The sequence below is a fragment of the Vespula pensylvanica genome, chromosome 25 (assembly GCF_014466175.1).
Source record: "Vespula pensylvanica isolate Volc-1 chromosome 25, ASM1446617v1, whole genome shotgun sequence".
Taxonomy (NCBI): Eukaryota; Metazoa; Arthropoda; class Insecta; order Hymenoptera; family Vespidae; genus Vespula; species Vespula pensylvanica.
The window spans coordinates 1823678-1832229 of NC_057709.1; the positions used below are offsets into that span (position 1 = coordinate 1823678).

General features: G+C 25.9%; 2 long non-coding RNA genes across 3 annotated transcripts; both read right to left on the minus strand.

The window, feature by feature from the left end:
• Positions 1–4016: 4016 nt before the first annotated feature.
• LOC122637234 lies at positions 4017–7601 on the minus strand. Its single transcript, XR_006329186.1, has 3 exons — positions 7469–7601; positions 6403–6666; positions 4017–6087 (listed from the first exon to the last, which is right to left on the minus strand). It is a non-coding gene; the product is annotated as an uncharacterized LOC122637234 (long non-coding RNA).
• A 60-nt stretch (positions 7602–7661) lies between these two features.
• Positions 7662–8552, minus strand: LOC122637238. 2 transcript variants are annotated; one of them, XR_006329192.1, is made up of 3 exons: positions 8313–8552; positions 7933–8056; positions 7662–7858 (listed from the first exon to the last, which is right to left on the minus strand). It is a non-coding gene; the product is annotated as an uncharacterized LOC122637238 (long non-coding RNA). The 2 variants fall into 2 exon arrangements; XR_006329191.1 differs by having other exon boundaries at positions 8308–8552.

The window sequence follows — 8552 nt, forward strand, 5'->3', positions numbered from 1 at the left end:
ATGTTAAATATATAGTTTGCAATAAATGCATATAATCACATTATTTGAATTACTGAAGGTAGTATTAAAATTATTTCGGAGTTGGTAAACAAATCGTTCAGTTTCTATTTAAAAAGAAAGAAATAAAAAGTGCGTAACACATTTTTCATGGTGTAACAAATAATTTTATTGAAAAATGTATTTACTGTTTTAATTCCTTCATCTACTGCAATTCTTCAGGCAAAATTTCCTTATTCGTACTTTCAAGTATTTTTCATATTTCTTGGCAAAATATTGTTTAAATAACTTTTTCAAATATTATTGGAGAAATCAAAAATCTTTCCATAAAAACAATTTTATAAGCTTAGTGGAACGTAACATTACAATTTTTTATTAATAATTTGATAAGAAATCATAAATTTCGGTTCCAATTAGATTCCAATCGTATTGCTCTCGAAAATTTTAGTAAAATTTACAAAACTGTAGTTGGTCTTATTAAAACGTATTTGTTCGGTTTAATTAATAAAAAAAATTGCTATAATAAAATCTGTAAAATACATATTCATATCTTAAAGGTTCAAATTTAAATGTAATTTACATCGATGGCGAAGTCCAATCGACAATAGAGTCGATAATCGAGTCTAATACCTGATAGCTGACATCGTAATTTTTGTGAGATGGACCTCTAAAATCCAACGAATTTGTCGAACTAATTGCTTTACAGTTTGAATAATCGTTTTCCATTTTTGCAAAAGGCTTTGCTTTGTATATATTCAGATATTTTTTCGACCAGATTTTATGTCGGACGTCTGCTACGGCCATTGCAATCAATTGTCAAATCCGATATCATTTTCCAGGCAGTACAGATGCAGGTCACAATTTTTCATTTCTTTGTTTTTCTGTAAAATGCAATCTTCATTTTCCGCGGAAAAATAAACAACCAACGTTTAGCAGATACCGACGATACCGTTCCTTTTTTTTTTCAACATTTTTTTTCAGCACTCTTAAAAGGAGTAAACAAGTACAAGCTTATACTAATTTTCGGTTAGGTAGGACATTCCAGTTGATCATCTACTTGTTTTTTGTCTCTTCCTAATGTTCTAACTTTAATGAATGATCTTAACTTAGCCGTACGTCTGCTTCGGATATTTTCGATTATAACGAAGTTCAATCTACAGTAGCATCGATAATCGAGCCTAATACCAAATTAACATCATATTGTATCATTTGTATGAGAAGGATCTCTAAAATCCAAGAAATCTGTCGAATTAATTGCTTTATCGTTAAATTATGGTCTCCCATGAGGTCTTTGCTTTATCCAGATATTTTTTCGACGTGAATTAGCATCGGATGATTGCTACGGCTATTGTCGTTTTAGTTTTTATTTATTAAACTACAAGTATAGCATTCAATTATTTCTGTTTTGAATTTTGTTTGTTCTTCGTAACGGCTTTATATTTCTTTTCCTTTTTCTTTTTCTTCGACAAGTTTAAACCAATCACAATATCTATCACACAACACGATTCACGTTATATCATATCTTTCATAAACTCGACTACTTCACTTTTTCTTTTCATTTCTGTGCAATGTATTCTTCAATGCAATCGCAAAAACGAAAAAAATAGAGTAAGAAAAAATAAGGAAAGAAACAAAAGTAAAAGAAAAATTCGAAGTTGCATCGCGAGAAAAATTTTACGTTTGAAAAGTTTAAAATTGAAAATATCTAACAGCTACTAATAATGAAAACGTCATCGTCCTCTTCGTCGCCATCTTTATCGAGAAGTTTTGTATTGCGTGTCATTAAAACTTTTTCCTTCTTCCCCACTTCATATATTATCATCATTTTTCAAGAAGACATTGCCCATCTTTGAATTTTTAATTTATGAGCGAACAAAATTATAAATTACTCGAGGAGAAAATAGAGAAAAGGATAATGAACGGTACGAGTTTGTTAAGCTCATGTTGTAACTTGAAAATAAGTTTTTGAAATTTCTCTCTCTGTTTCTCGTTCATACTTGATAACGGTCGACAATTATACAAACGAGAGCCCATACAATTATTATCGTCAGTCACGAGCAACCCTTCTACGAAGGAACAATAAACAGTTATTAAAGTAAAACACGAAACTTTAATTTTTTTTTCATTTCCTTCTTTTTCTTCCTATTCGCACTTTTAACTGAAGAATATTTTAATGAGATATATTTCTTCCTTATTTTTTCTTTTTGTTAATTTTTTTATCTGTATTTTTTTCATTAATCGATTAATTCAACACTTTCTTTACTTTTCTTCTTTTTTTTGGCCTTATTGTTTACGTTCATTTAAAAAGGAAAAAAAACAAAACAAAACGAATGTTATTTAGTTACCTAAAGAATTCGCGTAGTAATTTCTTTTTTCTAAATTATTTTTTTTTCTTTAATTAGTTGATATTTTTCATTTCATTATTATTCTTTTATTCTATTGCTATTCTCATCTTCTATTTATAATTCCGTTCATTTATTTTCTTCTTTCATAATTATTATTGTTTCTATCCATATTTGTAGACATAAAATAATTTTTATCTATTAAATTTTCAAAATACTTATAATGATTAAAAGACATATTTTTTATTCACATGTATAGAGTTATTAAGTAAGTTATTTTTTTAGATTATTTTTTATAAAGTGTTTTTATAATTGTTAGGAAAAAAAATTTGTGAAAAAGAATAGAGAAAGTTCTTATATGAGTAAATGTAGTTATATTATATTTATCATATTGATAAGTTATATCATATTTAGATTTGATTCGCTTTTTTACTTAATTTATATTTATAATCAATATATTATCTTATATTATCTAACTTAGATTCTTTTTTATCTTATAATTACAATTCTATTAAATCATCATAAATAATTTATATGAAATTTAAAACAAAACAACTTCACAAATGATTGACAAAATCGTTCAATAAAAATTTCAATGGAATTGGTTCGACCATTTAATCAATTTTTTAAACGAAATCTTGTTGTTTTATAAATCGAACGTCATTTTGTAAAAAGTAAAATAATCTTTCGTTTTATTAACAATTTTCGACATTCAAAAACATTTTCATATTCTCTATAAATTATTCTATTTAAAATCGATTCGATTTGATTCGACTTAAAATTAATTCAATATAAAAATAATTTTTAACATAACAGAGTTTACGATTGAATGGATGTCATTTCGAATATTTCGAGTATACAACGATTCAACTCGAATTATTATCATCATTATTTTATTCGTAAGATATTTTTATTTTTCTTCCGTTTTTTTTTCTATCTTAATTTTCTTTTAGTCGCTAATTACGTGTTCTATTAAGTAATTAAAATTTGTCTTTGAACATAATAAATAACTCATGCATTAATATGTTGAAATGTGTGGTAGTAAATTTACTACTTTTAAAAATAAATTACTCATTAATAATATATAAATTATTAATAAATTTATGATTGTAAATTGGCAATTTTACACTGTAGTAGTAAACTTACTATTTCAATAGTAAGCTATAGTAAAACGCAAATAATGTATGCAATTCATAGTGTTTCTATAAATAGTAGTTGAAGAAAAGATTTTTATGAGTAAAATTTTAGTATTTTGAATCGAAGTTTTGATAATCACAATTTGATAATAACAATTTTTTATAGTATCTTTATCGACAATAAAATTTCACATTTTATGTGAAATTTACAAGCAACCGTGAAGAATTCTGAATAAACTCTTTCTTTTCCTGGGTCCAAATGATTTTTAATTGTCACTTACAAATAAACACGAAAATCAAAGGTAATCATTTTTTTTTAATCATATTTTTCTAAATAATATATCACATGTTCAATTTTCTTTATTTCTCTTGAAAAAAAATTATTTCTGAATTCTGATAAACAATCGTTCATTTCAAGATGCAGTCTTACCGACAATTTGCAAAATATTTCGGAAAAAGATTATATTAATAATTATATCGAATAAAAATTTAGTTTGATCGATTATAATGAATATATATAATCGACGTTTCCTTTTTTAAAAATATCTGTTCAATATTCGTAAACCTTTCAAATACATTTATCAATGATAAAGTTGAAATAAGATGTACTATTTATAGAATTTTGATTTGAAAATTTCTCACACAAGCCAACGAATTTTCTTAAGATACAAGAGCATGAATTTTGATCGGAGAATTTCTCTCACAAATCAACGTTTCACTCGTCCTCGTTATTTGGAATACGTGTTTTGTTAATTTTTTTTTCTTGATGTATTCGACGTTTTCATTCGAATAGTTGGAAACTATATCGATAAAGCGAAGAATTGTTAAATTAAAATTTTGAAATTGACTTACAACAGACAAAGAATATTGCCGAAAGTTTCCTGTCTTTTACTTGTTAATAATATGATCGAGTATTCTCAATTCTAACATAGGAACTATCAATTATTGGTTGGATAATGTAATCCATTTGTCATTTTTAATACGTTCTATACATAATGCCAAATCTTCCATAAATTCTCCATGATTCTTTTCTTCCATAATTCTCATGGAATACTCCATTTTATTTTTGTCCTTCTCAGAAGATTATTGAAATCCATGCAACCATGACCATTCTCTGGTTACATAAGTTAATTACTTTAACTTCATAATCTCTTGGAATAATGTAATTATTCCTTCGTTATCTTTTTCTTTCTTGAGGCTTATAATCTTCCAACGAATTGTCAATCAACTTAAGTTAAAGATATATTTCTAGTCGATTTCATCCCTCATAAGAGACAATACTTCGAACGTTTTAAACTTATTCTGTATTTTTAGTATATGTTGATGAGATATCCTTTTCATGTAGCGTAGCCTTCCTTTTTTTTTTCTTCAGAAATCAAAAGCAAAGGATTTTTTCTTTTGTTACACACAAAATTATATGAAGCTAGTTCAGCCATTAATAACGCATGAATGGTATATTTCAAAGTTTCGAACAAATTTTAATCGTAGATACATTCTCGTACAATATCATCCTTCTCTGTCCTACCAAGTATCTGGCACATCACAAATTCGACGTACGACGTTCTAACTTAATCGAATAATTTATAACTAAACTATAAGCTATCAATTTTAATAGCCTGAGAACAATGTACTTCTTGTTGCTGCGAAGAATTAAATGAAATTTTGGATAATCATTCGTTCGGTAAGTAACTTTCTATGACCTCTCTATATTTCCAATATTTTTTTTTACACAAAACAACTATTCTTCTTACAGATATATCTGAGGACACAAATAATGCGACAAGGATATATACAAGTATTTATGCTATTAGTCATCGCTCGTATCAGTATCTTGTGGTTTCACGTTAAATAATATTACCAAAAGAATTCACCTATGATATTATATCATTTTCGATTTAAACGGAATATATGATATTTCTAGAACGAAATGAAGATTATTACAAAATGAGACGCGTATTCATTTAAAAAAAGAAAAAAAAATACAACCGATTGTGTGTATCACACGATAAAAACGAAGTTTTTTCGATTAAATTAATTTAGTTAAAAGTTTCTATTTATTAGGTCAATATTTCTCAATATTTTTAATCGGTAATATAAATAAATTAATGATCATCGTTAATGATAAATTATCAATACGTAATATGAGTGGTCAGTATTAAACGGTCAGATTAATACAAAAACTATAAGAATTTTAATTAAAATAATTGTAAATGTAATAATTTATTATTATGTTAAATAGGTAGATGAACATTTACAATAAATCTCGACGCAATACGAACATAATATTTGATTATTTATTATATATTTTATTATGATATTTTATTACAAATACTAATCAAAATATTTATTGATTTGCTACTTCTCTCTATCTTACTTTCTCTCATCTTATTTACACTATACTTTTTCATATTTACTTTTTTCTTTCATTTCATTTTTGTTTTACTTGGAAGCTTAATCGCATTAGAGAAGTTTCGTTTGAAAAAAAAATTACGTATAGGTACTCGTATAAATACGTACGAAATTAAAATCGAAGTTCGCATCTTTCGTCTCGACATTTCGCAAATTTCGGCTATATTAGACGGACATTTTTGATCAAATAAAGCCAAGTCAAGCTGAAAATTTAGGTAAACATAATGTTATTTAAAAAAAAAAGAATAATGTTTTAAAATGAGTATGACATATTTTTTAACTTCTATGAGACAAGATATATGTTATGAATTTTTATAACACAGTCTAAAGTCTGGTTAACATTACACTCCAAATATTATAAGTGCTTTTCTATAAAATTAATGATACTAAATTTGAGTTATTTTTTTTTACCGTCTATCAAAGAAATATATGTTATAAGAAAATAGAAAACCTCTAAATTGAATCAGGATGAAATGAGAATATAAAAATAATAATTGGATCACAAGTAAACAACTCACTAAATTTTCAATCAGTTCACTGTGTTAAATCATTCTCCTCTTTTTTTGGAAGTATTAAAAGATAAATGTGACTTGTATCAGGATCTGTTCTCAATGATTTCTCGATCAAGAATTTTCCAATAAATCCTGTTCATTTGATCATGAATATACTTTCACCATAGTAAAATTTCTGAATGAGTGTGAGATTGTTCATGTTCTCAAAGGCTATTTCTTGTTTGCACTCTTTTATCGGTACTTCTGTCATTTCTACTTCTCCAAATCAATCTGTAAACGTAAACAGATATGTGGTATTCTCTATTTCTCTATCATATTCACTGATTTTAATGTTTCCTCTTTTTCTCATACCTTAAGTTTTTTAATTCACTTTTAGTACTAGATTGATTATATCAGTTATACTAATAAAATAATACGTTTCTAAATAATTTTTTGGATTCGCTTTATCTCTCATATTAACAATTTTATTATTAAAAATTATTTAAAAAGATACAATTCTAATACCATAATTTATTATAATTATAATTTCGATTTATCATTATTCAAAATGATTGGAAATTATAAATAATAAATACATACACTTCCGAATTCCAAATATGTAAAAGATAATAGCGGTACAAAATAGAAAATGATAAGGTATGCTAAGTTTTACAAATGACCTATCCCATTAATGCTAAATTTGCATACTTCATGATCCACTTTTTAAAGAATTGTTACATTTAACTTAATAAAACACGTAGATTACTTATATATACTTTGTAAATTTACTCCTCCATTTTCTATCTCCATTTCTATCTATTTCGCTATATCTCCATGATTTTAGTGACTGAGTATTAAAAAAATGTTATAAATGAACTATAGAAAAAAAGTTAAAATAAAATTAAATAGTTCCTGATAAAACGAATCATACGTTAAAGAAAATAAAGCTTTTCTGAAATTGTGAGTAAAAAATAGTTTAAATAAAAATATACTTTTCAGTAAAAACTCTGTAAAGTGGCCTTACAGTCAATATAACACGCTCAGATAAAGAATTCTTGTATCTAAAGCTCTGCTTCAACTATTATATATTTACCCCAATCGCTTGAAGAAAAGTTTTGAAGAAGCTTGTCATCCATTGATACTATATGGAAGAAGGTAGGTACACAGTTTTTTTGATAACATTTAGATTACGTTCGTTGTATCATATGGCTTGACTATGATATTCTAATAGATGATTGATGGTACTGTCTGGATACTGTCTGGGAGGCAACCCTTGATAGTCTTTCCTTCGAAAAAAACTTTATCAGACAGCTTCTCTCCGTAGAAGTCGTGTTTCCATTCTTTTCATTATTCTTGTACTTATCTGATTTAAAACTTTGTTCATAGCTTATACAATTTTGACAAAAAATTATAGAATTCTGATTATAGAAACTAGCGCATTTCTTTTAGCGATGTCTTTAATTTCTTCTCCTTTCACTGCAAACTAGAAATTATAAAATTATTGAATATCGAAATTGAGATCAAATTTATAATTATATCAATATATTTATTGGTTACACTATCTTATTTGAATACTTTTTATCAGACTTCACTAGTCTTGTTTTTCAAGAACTTGAAGGTGTAGAAGTTTGTATTGTTGATGAATTGAATGAACTTTCAATTCTAACCTTGCTTGCAACTTCTGAAATAACAGAATAAGTTCTGTAATACCGATTTCCTCTTTTTTCTTACTTTCTTAAACATTCCTTTAACTCCTGTTATTATCAATTGTAATAAGTAGTAAGAATAGAAACATAACCAAGTTAGTGAATTCACATCATAGACTTTTAAATTAATTCATAGATTTTTATATTAAAAAGTAAAATAAAAATAATAAAATAAAACAAAAATAAAGTAAAAATAGAAGATACTCTTTAATAATAAAAAATTAACCTTACCTTCTTTTTATCAAATGGCACTATATAACCTTTTTCTATGTGATAATGTAGATGACATCGACGTAAATTCAATGATGTAGGAGAAAGGTGTGTTTGTTGAATAATTTGTTGAGAAAATCATTTTTAATCTAATAATTATCCTTATAGACACGTAAATAAAACAATAACATTATTCAAAAATGCTTTTTCCCTGAATATAAATAGTAATATATCTTTTTCATGATATACAATCACAACATA